Genomic DNA, 23,132 nt, shown 5'->3' with positions numbered 1-23,132 from the left:
AGCCACAGCATTAGTGAGGTTGGGCACAGATGTTGGGCGATTAGGCCTGACTTGCAGTCGGCATTCCAATTCATCCCAAAGGGGTTCGATGTGGTTGAGGTCAGGGCTGTCAAGTTCCTACACACCAATCTCGACAAACCATTTCTGTATGGACCTCACTTTGTGCACGTGGCATTGTCATGCTGAAACAGGAAAGGGCCTTCCACAAACTGTTGCCATGAAGTTGAAAGCACAGCATTGTCTAGAATGTCATTGTATGCTGTAGCGTTAATATTTCCCTTCACTAGAACTAAGGGGCCTAGCCCGAACCCTGGAAAACAGCCCCGGGCCACTTTTCCTCCTCCACCAAACTTTACAGTTGGCACTGTGCATTGGGGCAGTTAGCGTTCTCCTGGCATCCACAAACCTAGAATAGTCCGTCAGACTGTCAGATGGTGAAGGGTGATTCGTCACTCCAGAGAACGCGTTCCCACTGCCCCAGAGTCCAATGGTGGTAAGCTTTACACCACTCCAGGCGACGCTTGACATTGCGCATTATGATCTCACGCTTGTGTGTGACTGCTCGGCCATGGTAACCCATTACATGAAGCTCCCAACAAACAGTTCTTGTGCTGACGTTGCTTCCAGAGGCAGTTTGGAACTCGGTAGTGAGTATTGCAACAGAGGAAAGACAAGTTTTACACGGTACCTGCTTCAGCACTCGGCGGTCCCATTCTGTGAGCTTGTGTGGCCTACCACTTCGCGCCTGAACCGTTGTAGCTCCTAGACGTTTCCACTTCACAATAACAGGACTTTCAGTTGACCGGGGCAACTCTAGCAGGGCATAAATTTGATGAACTGACTTGTTGGAAAGATGGCATCTGATCACGATGCCACGTTGAAAGTCACTGAACTCTTCAGTAAGGCCATTCTACTGCCAATGTTTGTCTATGGAGATTGCATGGCTGTGTGCTCAATTGTATACACCTATCAGCAACAGGTGTGGCTGAAATAGTGTCCACATTTGTGCATACAGTGGAATTTGGAAAGTATTCAGACCCCTTCCCCTTTTCCACATTTTGTTACATTACATCTTCTCTGCAGATCCTCTCAAGCACTGTCAGGTTAGATGGGGAGCATTGCTGCACAGCTATTTTCAGGTCTCTCCAGAGATGTCCGATCGGGTTCAAGTCCAGGCAATGGCTGGGCCACTCTAGGACATTCAGAAACTTGTCTCTAAGCCACTCCTGTGTTGTCTTGGCTATGTGCTTAGGGTTGTCGTCCTGTTGGAAGGTAAACCTTAGCCCCAGTCTGAGGTCCTGAGTGCTCTGGAGCAGGTTTTCATCAAGCGCTGTCAGTGAATATCGGGCTCTTGGTCACCTCCCTGACCAGGGCCCTTCTCCCCAAACTGGTCAGTTTGGCTGGGTGGTCAGGTCTAGGAAGAGTCTAGGTGGTTCCAAACTTCTTCCATTTAATTAAGAATGATGGAGGCCAGCCACTCTGTTCTTTGGGACCTTCAAATGCTGCAGAATAATTTTTATGTGCCTCGACACAAACCTGTCTCGGAACTCTATGGACAATTCCTTCAACCTCATGGCTTGGTTTCTGCTGACATGCACTGGCAACTTGGCACACAGCTTGGCACTCAATTTAGGTTCTGAATGAAAATTGAAAATGCGTATTTCCAGATGTTGAAATTGGGTTCATTTTCAGTTCTGAATGAAAGTTGAAAATATGTCATTTATAGTCTGTTTGGGACAAAATCAAGTCTGGTCCAGAACGTACAAAATATGAACCAAACAAAGACGTCTATTGACGTGGAAATCAAGGCTGGTCCAGACTGCACCAAAAAAAGACATCCAGTCCAGACAGGATAAAAAAATATGTCCAAAAGGCATCAGCTTCGGTCTGTGCTTACTGAGGTATGGCCTACAGTGTCGCCTGCAATGGAATTTTATGAATGCCCATCCATGTTGGTAAAAAAGGCTTGTTAGTCCTGATTCCTGTGACTAATCAATTTGTCTATTTAAGCTCTGAATAATAAGCCTTCCAACTTTATCACAGCGGCAAATGCAGAAGTATTTTCCCCCAAACAAATTAAGGATACAAACTTCATCCACTGATCATGACAATTTAACCTACGAGATGAAACTCCTGGACAGCAGTTGTGAGTTGCCCGATTGTCCATTCCATATTGTCCATTTTACTTTGACCTGTCCTGTTTTTAGGATATGTTGTTTGTTAACATGTCAACGCATTTTTTGTTGTTGATTGGGCGCTATTTAGGTTAGGCTATTTGAGAAACCTGATGAAAAAAGTTTCTCATTACATTGTCATACATTCTATCTCCAGCCTGTGGGCTACAGAAAAGGCCACATACTCTTTCTACCATATGTAATTTCTGCTACATGATTCATGTTAGATAATTTTTTTGACAGAATGTTGATGATACATCTCTCCAAAAGCACGCTGGGAATGGACAAGATATATATTTTGTGTCCCTGCCTTTGACAAAGTGGGCACTGCCTATCACAGGGTGGCATCAGTGCACACCTAAAAAGCCCATACGCCACTGGTTGAATGTAATTGTCATTGTTTTGGGCAGAATTATGTGAGGTTTTTGTGTTGTTGGAGGAGCGTCTTGGTCAGTTTAGCTCAGAAAATGCTGCCCTTGTCAATCTGCCGCCTAACCCTGCCTAATGAGTGGTCCCGGCCCTGGTGGTAGGTAGCATAAATGTACCACATGAAACATATGGATTTGCATTAGTATATGTATCAAAGTCCCAATGCAAAGTTGCACCTCACTTTCTTTCTATTTTTGGAGTTTATGGAGGACCCTGCAAGGCAGCCTATTCCCTATAATGTAAACTTCAACAAATAACTTCAAATTAAACCAAATCATTTGCACTCATGACAACTGGTGTTTAAATTAAATTTTCAGCCAACTTATAAGCAAATACTTTGAATTTATTGTTATAAATCAACTTGCAGGGTTGCTAGCCAACTAACCTGCTGACGTTGAATTAGCACTGAGTAAGCAAGTTGCTATCAACACCTAGCTTACAACTACATTAAAGTAAAACAAAGTTTTGGAAACACAACGCCATCTAACCAGTTATCAACGAATGTTAGCTATATGCAGTTATCTTAGCCAGCAAGCTAGCCAGCCAACGTTGGCTTTGTAGCCAACTAGCTATTAGTCTGGCCAGCCTACCCAACGACCATGGCTATGGTTGGCAAGCTACAGCCCAACTACTGGAAACCAGCTAGAACAGAACTAACACAACTAAAACAACCGCAGATTAAAAGCAGAGGGAGAACAGAGACTTACAGATTGATAGTGGAGGCCCATCTGACGGTAAAACGGAGTAAGCTACCAAAGTGAGGGGGAGGTGAAATCTTCACCGGGCCGAAATCCAAAATAGATACATGATGTCAGTCAGCTAACGATAGTTAACGCATTTTTGTACATCGCGCTGTTCCATACATTTGACCTTATTTTAGCGCCCCAAAAACGTAGTACTTCCAGGTCAACTGTAATATGAATACCATTGTGAAGCACAATTTCTCCCCTTTCCAACAAAATCATTGACGAGACCTTCATGCTGCCCGTCTCTGCATGATTGAAGAAGGCAATGGAGCTCTGCCGTGTCTTTTTAAAAATGGCGGGTGGGAAGCGAAAGCTACTGTGTGATCTGCAGAGAAGAATGGGAGAAACTTTGAGGCACCATAGATCAGGCAAGAGGATTGGAGAGCTCAATGCCCATGGTAACATACGTAACCTTTGTTATGTCGCACTATATTGGAACACTCCAACATGGTATCACAATACCAAATTAAATGCTGTAGTAATAGTGTCCTCAATCCAATGTGAGAGTCTCTGTTTCGATAGGCTCTTCCCCAGAACTCTGGTTAGGCAGGAAGATAACACTCCCCTTGTCTGCACCCATTTGGAAAACATTCAGCGCTCACTGAAATAGCATGATGTTCACCAGCCCTCTAAGTAGACGTAATAGCCAACAGGAATGCCACCTTTATGGATAGGTGCTTCAAAAACGCTAACCCCAGGGGCTCGAAGAGTGGCTTAGCAAGTGCTGACAGCACCACATCAAGGTTCCAGTTTGGCACCGAACGGGCCTTCGCTGGACGCAGATGTCTAATTATCTTCATAATCTTGGAGAGCAATGGGTGGCCACCCATGGGTCCCTCCGGACCATTGTCATGGCAAGCCGAAATTGCAGCCAAATACACTCTCAATGTAGATGCCGCTCGGTCCACATCAAGCAGTGATTGTAAATTTTTTTTAAACCATTTGTACATAACACGTATTGGGGGCAACATTATGACCCTCACACCAAGTACAGAATATGCCCATTTTAATGGCGTTATTGGTGGAGAAAAGCCTGGCATTCTGCAACATGTTCACCACATTGTCCTGAATGCCTGGACTTGCCCATTTGACGCCTCTCAAGCCCAAAGCTGGAGGTGGCACAGGTCCAGATGCCGAGCGTCCCCCGAGCCTGAGAGAGCAGGTCGGGTCTCTGTGGCAGCTGCCATGGGGTCCCAGAGAGGAGGGACAACATCTCGGCCAGTATGGGGTTATCAGGAGTAGCTGGTGGCCCTTCAAACTGACCCTGTCTAGCGTAGCTGTGACCAGGGGAAATGGTGGGAACGCATAAAGTGTAATTGCCAGCCAATCATGAGCGAGGGCATCCAAACGCAGAGGGCCTGAAGGGTCCGACATCGAGAACGAGCTAGGACAATGACTGTTCACCTGAGACGCAAACAGGTCCACCTGCGCTCTCCCAAACCTTTCCCACAGCTGTAACACCACCTGAGGGTGTAGACTCCAGTCCCCCTCCAGCGAGCCATTTCTCGAAAGCATGTCCACTACCCAGTTCAAGACCCTGGGAATGTGTGCTGCCCGCAGCAACGTTAAGCGGGCCTGAGCTCACAACAAGAGCCCCACGGCACCTCCACAAAATGGCTCGGATCTCAGTCCCCCCGATGAATAATATACGCCACTACCGTGGTGTTGTCTGATCTGACCAGGACATGCTTCCCCTCCAAGTAGGGCAGTAACTGTTAGAGTGCCTGGCGAACCGCCCTGAGCCCCAGCACATTGATGTGGTTGCCACTCTATGGGGGGCTACAGCGTCCGCTCGCTGCCATGCCTCTGAACACTGCCCCCCAACTTGCTAGCGAGGCATCGGTGCACACTAGCTCCCTGCGGTGGACTCTGTTTAGTATCACTCTCTCCTACAGGAAGGAGTGAGAGTGCCATTTCAAAATAAAAATTGTAAAATAAAAAGGTACAGCCCAGGTCTGGCCTACATACTGCACAAAGGTACGGCTGAGTTCCCGCCTTGGTCCCCGGTCCAGAGGTGGGCCAGATGCAGCTATATGGAGCTACATTAAACCGGCTACCCCACAAGTTAAAGGGGAATTTCACCCTGGTGGAATCTGGGCTTGTTTTCATCATGTCTGAGGCATTTCTAGGACAGTGAGATATGTTTCACACACAATTGCCCAGGAAGAAGGCAGGTCAGGGCTTCACACACTGCATGATTCACCCTATGATGGCTTCCAGTGTATTTATGAGGAAGGGGGTGAGAGAAAAAAATAAATGTAATCTTGCTTTGTGCCATTTCGAAGGCTCTATGTTATACTGTTCGCATTATACGTTTTTGTGGGTTTAGATATGGTTGTCCTTGTTTGATAGAGCCATTAGACGTCTTTCAGCTATGTTCCTATCAGCGGATTCATTGCTATATATAGAAGCAAACACATTTTTTTTATTCTTTGAAAGACTACAAGTTGTGATGGGCAGTGCTTCGTGCTCTGGCCCACGTCCCTCAACGCAAACTTTTTTACCAAGGAGGCAGACACTAACAACAATCCTTTGGGTAAAACTGAATGAACTGACCAAACGCAATGGCTTCAACTGATTCCTCTCATCAACACGATGTTTTGTGCTGCTGCCATGTTGTTGCTACCATGTTGTTGTCATGTTGCTACCATGCTGTGTTGTCATGTGTTGCTGCCTTGCTATGTTGTTGTCGTAGGTCTCTCTTTATGTAGTGTTGTCTCTCTTGTGGTGATGTGTGTTTTGTCCTATATTTTTATTTTATTTTTAATCCCAGGCCCCGTCCTAGCAGAAGGCCTTTTGGTAGGCCGTCATTGTAAATAAGAATTTGTTCTTAACTGACTTTCCTAGTTAAATAGAATACAAATAAATAAAAATGACGGAGCATCCATTAGCTACATGGTGACATTCAACCATACATGTTTCAACCGGGATATAGAATTAGATTTAGCTAATGTTAGAAGCTCAGCCACAGCCAATATCAGCACCAAGAGTGCAGATGACAAATACGCTGTCTAGCTAAGTAAGTTATTTTTCCTGCAAGCCACCTAGCTAGCTAGGTAACTTTTTAGTTTATCTACTGAAACCCATATTGTGTATTACTGGCTAACGTACTACTGTGTTACAGTCGGGGGAAATTGTTCTGTTTGCTTACAAGCTTAGTTAGCTACCTAAACAACTACCGGTAGTCATATCTTGGATTAAAAATAGAAGAGGTTTTACAAATCGGATATCTTTTGTAAGGCTAGCTACTAAACAAAAAGCTATAACGTTACAACCAGCCACCTAAAGCTAGGTTCACCAGTAAATGTCTGACTGGAGATGGCTAGCTAGTTAACCTGGTGCCTACTAACTTGTATGCGCCATGCCTCACATTTGTAACTTGTTAGCAAATATGTGGAACATAAGCAACAGTACATTTTACTAACTAGCTATGTAACATAATTGACGAGGGTTGACATTGGTTATGATTATGACCTTGGATACATTTCAATCTTACAAAATTATAGGCATGATGCAAGATAGGATTCCAAACAGATGTAAATAACAAGTATTGCATATCCAGCAAGCTAGCTAGCTAAGTCTATGAGCAAACAGTGAGGAGAAACAATAATACAACAATTTACTGTTGTAAATCTCTACAACTAAAGCTGGTTTTACTATAAAACAATTGCTGAAGCATCCCTGACAGACATGGCTGTAGGTAGTGGTGGGAAAAGTATTCAATTGTCATACTTGAGTAAAAGTAAAGATGCCTCAATAGAAATTGACTCAAGTAAAAGTGAAAGTCACCCAGTAAAATACCACTTGAGTAAAAGTCTAAAAGTATTTGGTTTTAAATATACTTAAGTATCAAAAGTATAAATCATTTCAAATTCCTTATATTAAGCAAACCAGACAGTACAATTTTCTATTTTTTTATTGACGATAGCAGGGGCACACTCCAACACATAATTTACAAACGAAGTATTTGTGTTTAGTGAGTCTTCCAGATCAGAGGTAGGAGGGATGACCAGAGATGTTCTCTTGATAAGTGTGTGTATTGGACCATTTTCCTGTGAAAATGTAAGTAAAAAGTACCTTATTTTCTTTAGGAATGTAGTGAAGTAAAAGTTGTCGAAATATAAATAGTAAAGTACAGAAACCCCCAAAAAACAACTTAGTACTTTAAAAAAACAAAAGTAGAAGTTTAAAGTATTTTAACTTAAATACTTTTCACCACTGGCTGTAGGTAGATACTGACTGCTTACCTACCAAGGCTCATTTGTATAGTCTGGTCACTGTGCAAGGGTTGAGGGTTATGCCATATTTATTTATATTAGGCTAGATATTATTGTAAATGTTATCTCTGTGCTTGTGCACATGTATGCATGTTCAACTAGACTACCCTAATGTTGGTGATATGCTGGGCCACGGTTCAACTGTTGTTCAAACTGTACAATGGAGTATATTTTTTGTAGTTTGTTGTCTTACATTCCAATACCGTGGTGCCTGGGCTTCTTCCTGGATTGGATTCTAGATACAGAATTCCTTTGTCTGCGTGTATCATTGTAGCAGAACTGTATCCCTCTCGAGGGATTAGACATTATGTTGGATTTCAAGCAGATGACTCATGAAGAACTGGATGGCAGTTTTGTCATGACAATACACCTCCCATAGCTTTGCAAGTATTCCCTGAATTTACTCTGTTTCTTTGGAATGGCAATTTCATAATGACCACCTCTCCCATGTGCTGATCAGTTCTTTTAGCTGCAGATTGTTAGACAGATAATGTGATTTCACCAAAGATTTTTGTTCAGCTGGAGAAGCTGAAACTCGTGCTTATGACGGTGGGCTTGTCCTGTCTGCGGTGAGTCAGCCGAAAGTGGTGTAGGGCTTCTTACCCACCAGTTGGTACTTCATGTCTCATGGAAAGACATGGTTGTAGTGTTAGGGACGTAGGGCAACATGCCTTTGTTGGTAAACCTACCCATGTATTCTACCGGCTAGAATACATCTGAAACCCTACCTCTTCAAACATTATCTTAAATAATCCTCCTCCTCTTCATCTCAACCAAAACAACCAATACATTTCCTGTCTAAGCACAACCAAAAACCCCTTCCTCATATCAAAGGACTGTCTGTAAACCTCCCCCAGCCCATTGACTGACAGATAATTCTTGTCAATAGTACCCTTTGCAGGGGAATTTTGTAGACATGTAGGGCAACACATCTGTAACCCCGTAATACAAACACTACCCAATTCATGTTTATACTATGCTTAATGTAAATTGAGCTATCTTACCCGTCAGCTTTTAAATATTTTGGCCAACTTACCTTCACCTTGTGCAGAGCTAGGGGTTAGAAGTGCATTTTGGTGTAATCAGATTCTGTATCACCTACAACAAAATACACTACAATACACAATTTAACCACCCTACTAATTGTATTGATCTCCATTAGATTGGCTAGCTAAGCACACCAAACATGTACCTTTCAATATTGTCAGCTTGCTGTTAGTTAACTAGTGTAAGATTGCTAGCCAGCTGAGACTGGCTGAGAACCAACCATAGACGATTTATACATATGCATCATTGCTACCAACACACAAACAGAGAGGGAGTTAGCTATATCAACAAAGAAATGTTTAGTAATGGACTGTTTGCCAGACAAGCGTGGACTAGATGGCTACCAAATTGAGACTCTTATTTGGTAACATTAGCTAGCTTACGTTAGCTGTCAGTCAGTCAAAGATGGAAAACAAACATCTTTACTCTGCTGAAGGCAGCTACCAGTCTAGTAATGAATAGATGAGACGGGGGAGAGGGGAGGACCTGGAAACAGGAGACAAAGGGCTGTGAGACATGAGTTTGATTTTGGACACCTGAAAAGTGGGATGTTTACGGATTGTACGGGGCAACAGGAGACAAACAGCAGAGGGGCTAATGACATTGGAGATGGGGAAAGGGCCGATAAACCAGGGGGAAAGATTGCAGGACTCCACCCGGAGGGGCAGATCCCGGGTGGACAGCCATACCTTCTGCCCGAGATGATGCCGGGGTCCGGTGGCAGTCCGCTTGTCGTCGATACCTGGATGTGGTCTTGAGAAGGGCCGACCGGGCTTCCAGGTAGGACGACAGCGGCTGACAAACATCTGGGCCGAAGGTATGCCAACCTCTTGCTCAGGGAAGAGCGGGGGCTGATAGCCCATGGAACACACAAAGAGCGAGAGACCCGTGGCAGAGCAAGGAAGGGTGTTGCGGGCATATTCGACCCACACTAGTTGCTGTCTCCAGGTGGTGGGGTTGGCGGAGACCAGGCAGCGAAGAGTTGTTTCCAAGTCTTGGTTGGCTCGCTCCAACTGGCCGTTGGACTGGGTGGTGGAACCCAGAGGAAAGGCTGGCCGATGACCAAATGAGCGCACAGAACACCTTCCAGAACCAGGACGAGAACTGAGGACCCCGGTCGGAGACCATGTCCACCAAGAGTCCATGGATCCGGAAGACGTGCTGGGCCGTCTCTTTGGCAGAGGGTAGCTTGGGGAGAGGAATGAAGTCGGCGTCTTTGGAAAACCGGTCCACTACTGTCAGGATGGCGGTGTTGCCATCAGACGGGGGAAGACCCATGACGAAGTCCAGGTATATGTGAGACCAGGGACGGTGACGGACAGGCAGTGGTTGAAGATCAGCTGGAGCTTGCCGAGGTGTCTTGTTCTGCGCACAGACCATACAGGCGGCAACCAATGCGGAGACGTCCGGGACCATGGTAGGCCACAAAAAGCATTGTAGAATAAAGGCCAGGGTCCGACGGGAGCCCAGGTGGCAGGCAAACCTGGAGGAGTGGACCCACTCCAGGACTGAGGAGAGGACAGTGAAAGGCACAAACATCCGGAAGAGCAGGGCCCACCTAGCTTGCCTGGAATTGAGATGCTTGGTGGTGAGGAGATATTCCAGGTTCTTGTGGTTGGTCCACACAATGAACGGATGTTCTGCCCCCTCCAGCCAGTGCCTCCACTCCAACGCCATCTTCACCTCGACTCTCACGATTCCCTACATCGTAGTTCCTCTCCATGGCATTGAGGCGATCGGAGAAGGCGGCGCAGGGATGTAACTTGAGGTCCAGGGCAGAACGCTGGGACAGGATAGCCCCCACTCTGACATCCGAAGCATCGGCCTCCACCACAAACTGGCGGGACAGGTCAGGGTGAACCAAGCTGGGAGCTGTGGTGAAACGGTGTTTGAGATCCCGGAACGCCCGGTCAGCAGCTGGGGACCACGTGAGAGGTGAGTGCAGACAGGAGGGAAGCCAGGGAGCTGTAATCCCAGATAAAGCGGCAATAAAAGTTGCCGAATCCCAGGAAACTTTGCAGCTGCACCTTGGACGTAGGCTGTGGCCAATCTACCACCACTCTCACCTTCCGAGGATCCATCTGTACACTCCCTGCACAGCGATCATGTAACCCAGGAAGGGGATGGTGGAGCGATGGCTTTCGCACTTTTCCGCTTTCTCAAAAAGCTGGTTCTACAGGAGGCATTGGAGAACCTGTCGGACATGGAGCACGTGTTCTTGGGCAAAGCGGGAGAAGACGAGGATGTCATTGAGGTAGACGAAGACAAACCGGTTCAACATGTCACGGAGAACATCATTAACCAGAGCCTGGAACACAGCTGGGGAGTTGGTAAGGTCAAATGACATGACCAGATACTCGTAGTGACCGCTGGCCGTGTTGAAGTCAGTCTTCCACTCGTCCCCTATTCCATATCCACATCAGGTGGTAGGCATTCCGTAGGTCCAGCTTGGAGAGCACGGTGGCCTCCTGGAGCGGCTCGAAGGCCGAGGAGATGAGTGGTAGCGGGTAGCGGTTCTTCACCATGATGTCGTTGAGGCCTCGGTAGTCGATGCCGATGGGGGAGGCAGAAGGACGGATTAATCCTGCAGCTAGGGAGTCCTCAATGTAGGTCTCCATAGTCTTGGTCTCCGGACCCGACAGAGAGTAAAGTCATCCCCGGGGCAGAGTAGTGCCTGGGAGAAGGTCTATCCCACAGTCAGGGTCGGTGCGGCGGAAGCGAAGTGGCCAGGGCTTAACTGTACACCTCCCGGAGGTCCTGGTAATCCGCGGGAACGGTGGAGAGGTCCGGGGCAACTTCCGAGCACACAGAAAGATGTCCCGGGGCAGGCTGCGCTGACTTCAGACAATGGGAGTGTTAGAACGGGCTCCAGCCCATAATGGCACCAGCAGTCCAGTCTATGATGGGATTGTGTTGCTGGAACCAAGAGAATCCCAATACCACGGGAACCTGAGGAGACTTATTCAGCATAAATTGGATTACCTCGCAATAGTTCCCTGACACTCGTAGGTTGATGGGAGTGGTATTGTGAGTGACCCGGCCTATAGAGCACCCATCCAGCACTCTAACGTCCATGGGAATGGAGAGAAGCTGAGTGGGGATGCCCAGCTTGGACGCCAGGGTAGCGTCCAAAATACTCTCATCGGCCCCAGTGTCGATGAGTCCCCAGAGAGATTTCGACTGGTTCCCCCACAGCAGGGTGGCATGGAAAAGGGTGCGAGTAAGGGTAGAGGAAAGTTCTCCATAAGGCCCACCAGAGTACTCGCCCCGGCTTGATGAGCCTGGATTTTTAATGGGCAGGTAGCTACAAAATGTCCCATAGCTTAACAATATAGACAGCTCTGGGTGTGGAGTCGGCGTAAGCGCCCAGCCGGAGTCAATCTAGCCCTGCCCAGTTGCCTGGACTCTGAAGGAGGCGAGTCGTCAGCCCTCGGTGATTCCCAGAGAGTACTAGGGTGACGTCGGTTTCACTCGGACATGTAGACTTCGGGTGTCTCCAGGATTCTTCGGAGGGAAGGTAGGAACGAGGGCGAATGGGGGCGACAGGGCACAGATTCCCTCTCCCTTCTAAGTTCTCGATGCCTCCCATCGATCCGGATGGTCAAGGCTATGAGGGAGTCCAGGTCCATGGGCAGCTCCCAGGCTACAAGCTCATCTTTGCTCACCTCCAATAATCAGTGAAGGAACCTGTCGAACAATGCTTCTGGGTTCCAGGCACTCTCAGCCGCCAACATGCGAAAATCCACCATGTAGTCTGCCACACTACGGGAATCTTGACATAGCTGGAGCAGCTTACAAGCAGCCTCTCTCCCGGACAATGGAGAATCAAAAACCTTCCGAACCTCCGCCACAAACTCCTCTAGACTGAGGCAGACGGCGGACTGTTGCTCCCACACCGCCGTAGCCCAGGCGAGTGCCCTCCCGGACATCAGCAATATGATGTACTCTATCCTCGAGTGGTCCGAGGGGAACGAAGAAGGCTGCAGCTCCAAAATGAGGGAGCACTGGGAGAGAAAAGCCCGGCAGGTTCCGGAATCTCCAGCATAGAACTCATGAGGAGGTAAGCGGGGTTCTCGGGACACTGGGGTAGGCTGGGAGATTACGGGTGTGACCCGCTGCCCAGTGGGGAATCTGCGGAATTGCTCCAGCAAAGTCTCAAATGCCTGGTCATGGCGTCTGCCAGGGTATGGAGTCCCCCAATAAGACATTGCAGTAATTCCTCATGTTGTCCAATGGTGGCTCCTTGCAGGGAGACAGCATTGTGGAGCTGGTCTGAGTCTGCTGGGTCGGTCATGGCCAGTTCGTACTATCACGTTTTAGGGAAGACCCAGATACAGTTATATAGGTCATTTTCCTGTTTCCGGTCACAACTTGCAGACTTGTTTACACTGCTGTGCGTTTTGTTGCGATCTTACTTTGCTACCTGACGGTTTTTACTTTTTCATTACCGTATATTTTTACTTTTTCCCTCACCCAACTTTTTTCATTCAACTTTTTCACCCCGGAGGTTTTATCTGGACATGGTTCGTCAGGACTTCAAACAGCCGAAGCTAAATAACATTAACATGATGCCTTCTAATTGCAGTCGTTGTACTTATAATATACAGGAGAACGATCGCCTTACGGCATGGATAGCTGTGCTGCAAGCCCAGCTTCAGACGGAATCGTTAGGCAAGGGCAATTTCAGTGTAGGAAAGGATGAAACAGCGTCTGTGCCACCAGTAAGTACAGATAGTAACGTTAGTATAAACCCCCTCGCACGGTCCCCGCAGCCGGACAACTTTCTCATGGCTTCTGGAGGGAAACGCTGTAGGAATGCTCAACCGGTGTTGCTTATTCAGCCGACAGAAACTTTCAACCGGTTCTCCCCATTAAGCGAGTCGGAGTCGGAGGCCGAGACTTCTCTGGTCTCTACTCCTCCCGTTGTGGGGTCTGAGACGCCGACGGCTCCCACCATTAGCTCTGACAAATTGAAAACCCTAGTCATTGGCGACTCCATTACCCGCAGTATTAGACTTAAAACTAATCATACAGCGATCATACACTGTTTACCAGGGGGCAGGGCTACCGACGTTAAGGCTAATCTAAAGACGGTGCTGGCTAAAGCTAAAACTGGCGAGTGTAGAGAGTATAGAGATATTGTTATCCACGTCGGCACCAACGATGTTAGGATGAAACAGTCAGAGGTCACCAAGCGCAACATAGCTTCAGAGTGTAAATCAGCTAGAAAGATGTCGGCATCGATTAATTGTCTCTGGCCCCCTCCCAGTTAGGGGGAGTGATGAGCTCTACAGCAGTCTCACAACTCAATCGCTGGTTGAAAACTGTTTTCTGCCCCTCCCAAAAGATAGAATTTGTAGATAATTGGCCCGCTTTCTGGGACTCACCCACAAACAGGACCAAGCCTGGCCTGTTGAGGAGTGACGGACTCCATCCTAGCTGGAGGGGTGCTCTCATCTTATCTACGAACATAGACAGGGCTCTAACTCCTCTAGCTCCACAATGAAATAGGGTGCAGGCCAGGCAGCAGGCTGTTAGCCAGCCTGCCAGCTTAGTGGGGTCTGCCACTAGCACAGTCAGCGTAGTCAGCTCAGCTTTCCCCATTGAGACCGTGTCTGTGCCTCGATCTAGGTTGGGCAAAATTAAAAATGGCGGTGTTCGCTTTAGCAATCTCACTAGTATAAAGACCTCCTCCATTCCTGCCATTATTGAAAAAGATTGTGATACCTCACATCTCAAAATTGGGTTACTTAATGTTAGATCCCTCACTTCCAAGGCAGTTATAGTCAATGAACTAATCACTGATCATAATCTTGATGTGATTGGCCTTTCTGAAACATGGCTTAAGCCTGATGAATTTACTGTGTTAAATGAGGCCTCACCCCCTGGTTACACTAGTGACCATACCCCCCGTGCATCCGGCAAAGGCGGAGGTGTTGCTAACATTTACGATAGCAAATTTCAATTTACAAAAAAAAACAAAAACAATGACGTTTTCGTCTTTTGAGCTTCTAGTCATGAAATCTATGCAGCCTACTCACTCACTTTTTATAGCTACTGTTTACAGGCCTCCTGGGCCATATGCAGTGTTCCTCACTGAGTTCCCTGAATTCCTATCGGATCTTGTAGTCATAGCAGATAATATTCACATTTTTGGTGACTTTAACATTCACATGGAAAAGTCCACAGACCCACATGTCTCTGGACCTACTCACTGCCACAGTCATACTCTGGACCTAGTTTTGTCCCATGGAATAAATGTTGTGGATCTTAATGTTTTTCCTCATAATCCTGGATTATCGGACCACCATTTTATTGCGTTTGCAATCGCAACAAATAATCTGCTCAGACCCCAACCAAGGAGCATTAAAAGTCATGCTATAAATTCTCAGACAACCCAAAGATTCCTTGATGCCCTTCCAGAGTCCCTCTGCCTACCCAAGGACGTCAGAGGACAAAAATCAGTTAACCACCCAACCGAGGAACTCAATTTAACCTTGCGCAATACCCTAGATGCAGTTGCACCCCTAAAAATTAAAAACATCTGTCATAAGAAACTAGCTCCCTGGTATACAGAAAATACACGAGCTCTGAAGCAAGCTTCCAGAAAATTGGAACGGAAATGGCGCCACACCAAACTGGAAGTCTTCCAACTAGCTTGGAAAGACAGTACCGTGCAGTATCGAAGAGCCCTCACTGCTGCTCGATCATCCTATTTTTCCAACTTAATTGAGGAAAATAAGAACAATCCAAAAATTATTTTTGATACTGTCGCAAAGCTAACTAAAAAGCAGCCTTCGCAAATGGAGGATGGCTTTCACTTCAGCAATAATACATTTATGAACTTCTTTGAGGAAAAGATCATGATCATTAGAAAGCAAATTACTGACTCCTCTTTAAATCTGGGTATTCCTCCAAAGCTCCATTGTCCTGAGTCTACACAACTCTGCCAGGACCTAGGATCAAGGGAGATACTAAAGTGTTTTAGTACTATATCTCTTGACACAATGATGAAAATAATCATGGCCTCCAAACCCTGAAGCTGCATACTGGACCCTATTCCAACTAAACTACTGAAAGAGCTGCTTCCTGTGCTTGGCCCTCCTATGTTGAACATAATAAACGGCTCTCTATCCACCGGATGTGTACCAAGCTCACTAAAAGTAGCAGTAATAAAGCCTCTCTTGAAAAAGCCGAATCTTGACCCAGAAATTATAAAAAAACTATCGGCCTATATCGAATCTTCCATTCCTCTCAAAAATGTTAGAAAAAGCTGTTGCACAGCAACTCACTGCCTTCCTGAAGACAAACAATGTATACGAAACGCTTCAGTCTGGTTTTAGACCCCATCATAGCACTGAGACTGCACTTGTGAAGGTGGTAAATGACCTTTTAATGACGTCAGACCGAGGCTCTGCATCTGTCCTCGTGCTCCTAGATCTTAGTGCCGCTTTTGATACCATCGATCACCACATTCTTTTGGAGAGATTGGAAACCCAAATTGGTCTACATGGACAAGTTTTGGCCTGGTTTAGATCTTATCTGTCAGAAAGATATCAGTTTGTCTCTGTGAATGGTTTGTCCTCTGACAAATCAATTGTACATTTCGGTGTTCCTCAAGGTTCCGTTTTAGGACCACTATTGTTTTCACTATATATTTTACCTCTTGGGGATGTCATTCAAAAACATAATGTTAAATTTCACTGCTATGCGGACGACACACAGCTGTACATTTCAATGAAACATGGTGAAGCCCCAAAATTGCCCTCGCTAGAAGCCTGTGTTTCAGACATAAAGAAGTGGATGGCTGCAAACTTTCTACTTTTAAACTCGGACAAAACAGAGATGCTTGTTCTAGGTCCCAAGAAACAAAGAGATCTTCTGTTGAATCTGACAATTAATCTGGATGGTTGTACAGTCGTCTCAAATAAAACTGTGAAGGACCTCGGCGTTACTCTGGACCCTGATCTCTCTTTTGAAGAACATATCAAGACTGTTTCAAGGACAGCTTTTTTCCATCTATGTAACATTGCAAAAATCAGAAACTTTCTGTCCAAAAATGACGCAGAAAAATGTATCCATGCTTTTGTTACTTACATTTACATTTACATTTAAGTCATTTAGCAGACGCTCTTATCCAGAGCGACTTACAAATTGGTGCATTCACCTTATAATATCCAGTGGAACAACCACTTTACAATAGTGCATCTAAATCTTTTACAGGGGGTTAGAAGGATTACTTTATCCTATCCCAGGTATTCCTTAAAGAGGTGGGGTTTCAGGTGTCTCCGGAAGGTGGTGATTGACTCCGCTGTCCTGGCGTCGTGAGGGAGCTTGTTCCACCATTGGGGTGCCAGAGCAGCGAACGGTTTTGACTGGGCTGAGCGGGAACTGTGCTTCCTCAGAGGTAGGGAGGCGAGCAGGCCAGAGGTGGATGAACGCAGTGCCCTTGTTTGGGTGTAGGGCCTGATCAGAGCCTGAAGGTACGGAGGTGCCGTTCCCCTCACAGCTCCGTAGGCAAGCACCATGGTCTTGTAGCGGATGCGAGCTTCGACTGGAAGCCAGTGGAGAGAGCGGAGGAGCGGGGTGACGTGAGAGAACTTGGGAAGGTTGAACACCAGACGGGCTGCGGCGTTCTGGATGAGTTGTAGGGGTTTAATGGCACAGGCAGGGAGCCCAGCCAACAACAAGTTGCAGTAATCCAGACGGGAGATGACAAGTGCCTGGATTAGGACCTGCGCCGCTTCCTGTGTGAGGCAGGGTCGTACTCTGCGAATGTTGTAGAGCATGAACCTACAGGATCGGGTCACCGCCTTGATGTTAGTGGAGAACGACAGGGTGTTGTCCAGGGTCACGCCGAGGCTCTTAGCACTCTGGGAGGAGGACACAAGGGAGTTGTCAACCGTGATGGCGAGATCATGGAACGGGCAGTCCTTCCCCGGGAGGAAGAGCAGCTCCGTCTTGCCGAGGTTCAGCTTGAGGTGGTGATCCGTCATCCACACTGATATGTCTGCCAGACATGCAGAGATGCGATTTGCCACCTGGTTGTCAGAAGGGGGAAAGGAGAAGATTCATTGTGTGTCATCTGCATAGCAATGATATGAGAGACCATGTGAGGATATGACAGAGCCAAGTGACTTGGTGTATAGCGAGAATAGGAGTGGGCCTAGAACAGAGCCCTGGGGGACACCAGTGGTGAGAGCACGTGGTGCGGAGACAGATTCTCGCCACGCCACCTGGTAGGAGCGACCTGTCAGGTAGGACGCAATCCAAGCGTGGGCCGCGCCGGAGATGCCCAGCTCGGAGAGGGTGGAGAGGAGGATCTGATGGTTCACGGTATCAAAGGCAGCAGATAGGTCTAGAAGGATGAGAGCAGAGGAGAGAGAGTTAGCTTTAGCAGTGCGGAGAGCCTCCGTGACACAGAGAAGAGCAGTCTCAGTTGAATGCCCAGTCTTGAAACCTGACTGATTAGGATCAAGAAGGTCATTCTGAGAGAGATAGCAAGAGAGCTGGCCAAGGACGGCACGTTCAAGAGTTTTGGAGAGAAAGGAGAGAAGGGATACTGGTCTGTAGTTGTTGACATCGGAGGGATCGAGTGTAGGTTTTTTCAGAAGGGGTGCAACTCTCGCTCTCTTGAAGACGGAAGGGACGTAGCCAGCGGTCAAGGATGAGTTGATGAGCGAGGTGAGAAGGTCTCCGGAAATGGTCTGGAGAAGAGAGGAGGGGATAGGGTCAAGTGGGCAGGTTGTTGGGCGGCCGGCCGTCACAAGACGCGAGATTTCATCTGGAGAGAGAGGGGAGAAAGAGGTCAAAGCACAGGGTAGGGCAGTGTGAGCAGGACCAGCGATGTCGTTTGACTTAGCAAACGAGGATCGGATGTCGTCAACCTTCTTTTCAAAATGGTTGACGAAGTAAGTCATCCGCAGAGAGGGAGGGGAAGGAGGATTCAGGAGGGAGGAGAAGGTAGCAAAGAGCTTCCTAGGGTTAGAGGCAGATGCTTGGAGTTTAGAGTGGTAGAAAGTGGCTTTAGCAGCAGAGACAGAAGAGGAAAATGTAGAGAGGAGGGAGTGATGCCAGGTCCGCAGGGAGGCGAGTTTTCCTCCATTTCCGCTCGGCTGCCCGGAGCCCTGTTCTGTGAGCTCGCAGTGAGTCGTCGAGCCACGGAGCAGGAGGGGAGGACCGAGCCGGCCTGGAGGATAGGGGACAGAGGAAATCAAAGGATGCAGAGAGGGAGGAGAGGAGGGTTGAGGAGGCAGAATCAGGAGATAGGTTGGAGAAGGTTTGAGCAGAGGGAAGAGATGATAGGATGGAAGAGGAGAGAGTAGCGGGAGAGAGAGAGCGAAGGTTGGGACGGCGCAATAGCATCCGAGTAGGGGCAGAGTGAGAAGTGTTGGATGAGAGCGAGAGGGAAAAGGATACAAGGTAGTGGTCGGAGACTTGGAGGGGAGTTGCAATGAGATTAGTGGAAGAACAGCATCTAGTAAAGATGAGGTCAAGCGTATTGCCTGCCTTGTGAGTAGGGGGGGAAGGTGAGAGGGTGAGGTCGAAAGAGGAGAGGAGTGGAAAGAAGGAGGCAGAGAGGAATGAGTCAAAGGTAGACGTGGGGAGGTTAAAGTCACCCAGAACTGTGAGAGGTGAGCCATCCTCAGGAAAGGAACTTATCAAGGCGTCAAGCTCATTGATGAACTCTCCAAGGGAACCTGGAGGGCGATAAATGATAAGGATGTTAAGCTTGAAAGGGCTGGTAACTGTGACAGCATGGAATTCAAATGAGGAGATAGACAGATGGGTCAGGGGAGAAAGAGAGAATGTCCACTTGGGAGAGATGAGGATTCCAGTGCCACCACCCCGCTGGCTCGATGCTCTAGGGGTATGCGAGAACACGTAGTCAGACGAGGAGAGAGCAGTAGGAGTAGCAGTGTTATCTGTGGTAATCCATGTTTCCGTCAGCGCCAGGAAGTCTAGGGACTGGAGGGTAGCATAGGCTGAGATGAACTCAGCCTTGTTGGCCGCAGACCGGCAGTTCCAGAGGCTGCCGGAGACCTGGAACTCCACGTGGGTCGTGCGCGCTGGGACCACCAGGTTAGATTGGCAGCGGCCACGCGATGTGGAGCGTTTGTATGGCCTGTGCAGAGGGGAGAGAACAGGGATAGACAGACACATAGTAGACAAGCTACAGAAGAGGCTACGCTAATGCAAAGGAGATAGGAATGACAAGTGGACTACACGTCTCGAATGTTCAGAAAGTTAAGCTTACGTTGCAAAAATCTTATTGACTAAAATGATACAGTACTGCTGGCTGGTGGAGTAGGCTAGCTAGCAGTGGCTGCGTTGTTGACTTTGAACGTGTAGCTGGCTAGGTAACCTCGATAGTTTCAGTACTACACCTTGTCATGATACAAAGCAACTTTGTAGCTAGCTAGCTAACATAACACTAATCAAGACGTTCCTTGTAATGTATTTAGTTTCTACAATGCTGCTCGTCGGTAATAGTTGGCTGGGTTAGGAAAAATGGCGTCGCAGGGGACGGAAATAGCTGGCTAGCTAACCTCGATGGCTGGCTAGCTAACCTCAGTAATTACTAGACTACACAATTATCAAGCTATGACAAAGACAACTAAGTAGCTAGCTAGCTAACACTGCACTAGTCAAATCGTTCCGTTGTAAAGTATTAGTATCTACAGCGCTGCTAGTCGGTAACGGTTGGCTAGCTATCAGTGGGTTAATGATGACTAGGTGTGTTGACTAAGTCTGGCGCCGCGTCGCGGCTGGCTAGCTCACCTCGATAATTACTCAAACTACACAATTATCTTAGATACAGAGACAGCAAAGACAACTATGTAGCTGGCTAACTAACACTAACACCACACTAATCAAGTCGTTACGTTGTAATGTAATAGTTTCTACAGTGCTGCTAGTCGGTAGAAGTTGGCTAGCTAGCAGTGATGACTAGCTAGCTAGCAGCTAGCAGTGTTGACTACGTTAGGAGGACGAAGATAGCTAGCCTCGATAATTACTCAATTACTCTAAACTACACAATTATCTTTGATACAAAGACGGCTATGTAGCTAGCTAAGAAGAATTGCTCAGATCAAACAAATCAAGCCGTTGTAATGTAGTGAAGTGTAATATTACCTGTGGAGCGAAGCGTAGTGCGACTGCTCGCTCCAAACCGGAATTTCAGGAAGTCTGAAATTGCAGTAGTCCAGCCTACTTCTAGGCTGGACTACTGCAATGCTCTACTTTCCGGCTACCCGGATAAAGCACTAAACAAACTTCAGTTAGTGCTAAATACGGCTGCTAAAATCCTGACTAGAACCAAAAAATGTGATCATATTACTCCAGTGCTAGCCTCCCTACACTGGCTTCCTGTTAAGGCAAGGGCTGATTTCAAGGTTTTACTGCTAACCTACAAAGCATTACATGGGCTTGCTCCTACCCATCTTTCCGATTTGGTCCTGCCGTACATACCTACACGCTACGGTCACAAGACGCAGGCCTCCTAATTGTCCCTAGAATTTCTAAACAAACGGCTGGAGGTAGGGCTTTCTCCTATAGAGCTCCATTTTTATGGAATGGTCTGCCTACCAATGTGAGAGAAGCAGACTCAGTCTCAACCTTTAAGTCTTTACTGAAGACTTATCTCTTCAGTAGGTCCTATGATTAAGTATAGTCTGGCCCAGGAGTGTGAAGGTGAACGGAAAGGCTGGAGCAACGAACCGCCCTTGCTGTCTCTGCCTTGCCGGTTCCCCTCTTTCCACTGGGATTCTCTGCCTCTAACCCTATTACAGGGGCTGAGTCACTGGCTTACTGGTGTTCTTCCATGCCGTCCATGGGAGGGGTGCGTCACTTGAGTGGGTTGAGTCACTGACGTGGTCTTCCTGTCTGGGTTGGCACCCCCCCTTGGGTTGTGCCATGGCGGAGATCGTTGTGGGCTATACTCAGCCTTGTCTTAGGACGGTAAGTTGGTGGTTGGAGACATCCCTCTAGTGGTGTGGGGGCTGTGCTTTGGCAAAGTGGGTGGGGTTATATCCTGCCTGTTTGGCCCTGTCCGGGGCTATCATCGGATGGGGCCACAGTGTCTTCTGATCCCTCCTGTCTCAGCCTCCAGTATTTATGCTGCAGTAGTTTATGTGTCGGGGGGCTAGGGTCAGTCTGTTACATCTGGAGTATTTCTCTTGTCTTATCCGGTGTCCTGTGTGAATTTAAATATGCTCTCTCTAATTCTCTCTTTCTGTCTTTCTCTCGGAGGACCTGAGCCCTAGGACCATGCCTCAGGACTACCTGGCATGATAACTCCTTGCTGTCCCCAGTCCACCTGGCCGTGCTGCTGCTCCAGTTTCAACTGTTCTGCCTGCGTCTATGGAACCCTGACCTGTTCACCGGACGTGCTTGTTGCACCCTCGACAACTACTATGATTATTATTATTTGACCATGCTGGTCATTTATGAACATTTTAACATCTTGACCATGTTCTGTTATAATATCCACCCTGCACAGCCAGAAGAGGACTGGCCACCCCTCATAGCCTGGTTCCTCTCTAGGTTTCTTCCTAGGTTTTTGGCCTTTCTAGGGAGTTTTTCCTAGGGAGTTTTTCCTAGCCACCGTGCTTCTTTCACATGCATTGCTTGCTGTTTGGGGTTTTAGGCTGGGTTTCTGTACAGCACTTTGAGATATCAGCTGATGTACGAAGGGCTATATAAATAAATTTGATTTGATTTGATACAGACCGTACCTTCTCCACTATGCAATCTGGTTTCTGAGCTGGTCATGGGTGCACCTCAACCATGCTCAAGGTCCTAAACGATATCATATTTGCCATCAATAAAAGACAATACTGTGCAGCCGTCTTCATCGACCTGGCCACGGCTTACGACTCTGTCAATCACCGCATTCTTATTGGCAGACTCAATAGCCTTGGTTTCTCAAATGACTGCCTCGCCTGGTTCACCAACTACTTCTCAGATAGAGTTCAGTGTGTCAAATCGGAGGGCCTGTTGTCCGGACCTCTGGCAGTCTCCGTGGGGGTGCCACCCGGGTTCAATTCTCTGGCCGACTCTTTTCTCTATATATATCAATGATGTTGCTCTTGCTGTTGAGGATTCTCTGATTCACCTCTACGCAGACGACACCATTCTGTATACATCTGGCCCTTCTTTGGAGAATGTGTCAACAAACCTCCAAACGAGCTTCAATGCCATACAACACTCCTTCCGTGGCCTCCAACTGCTTTTAAATGCTAGTAAAACTAAATGCATGCTCTTCAACCGATCGCTGCCCGCACCCGGCTGCCCGACTAGCATCACTACTCTGGACAGTTCTAACGTAGAATATGTGGACAACTACAAATACCTAGGTGTCTGGTTAGACTGTAAACTCTCCTTCCAGACTCACGTTAAGCATCTCCAATCCAAAATGAAATTCTTATTTCGCAACAAAGCATCCTTCACTCATGCTG

This window comes from Salmo salar, chromosome ssa12 (assembly GCF_905237065.1).
Source record: "Salmo salar chromosome ssa12, Ssal_v3.1, whole genome shotgun sequence".
NCBI lineage: Eukaryota > Metazoa > Chordata > Actinopteri > Salmoniformes > Salmonidae > Salmo > Salmo salar.
The sequence above is the reverse complement of the archived record's forward strand: the minus strand, read 5'-3'. Positions refer to the sequence as shown.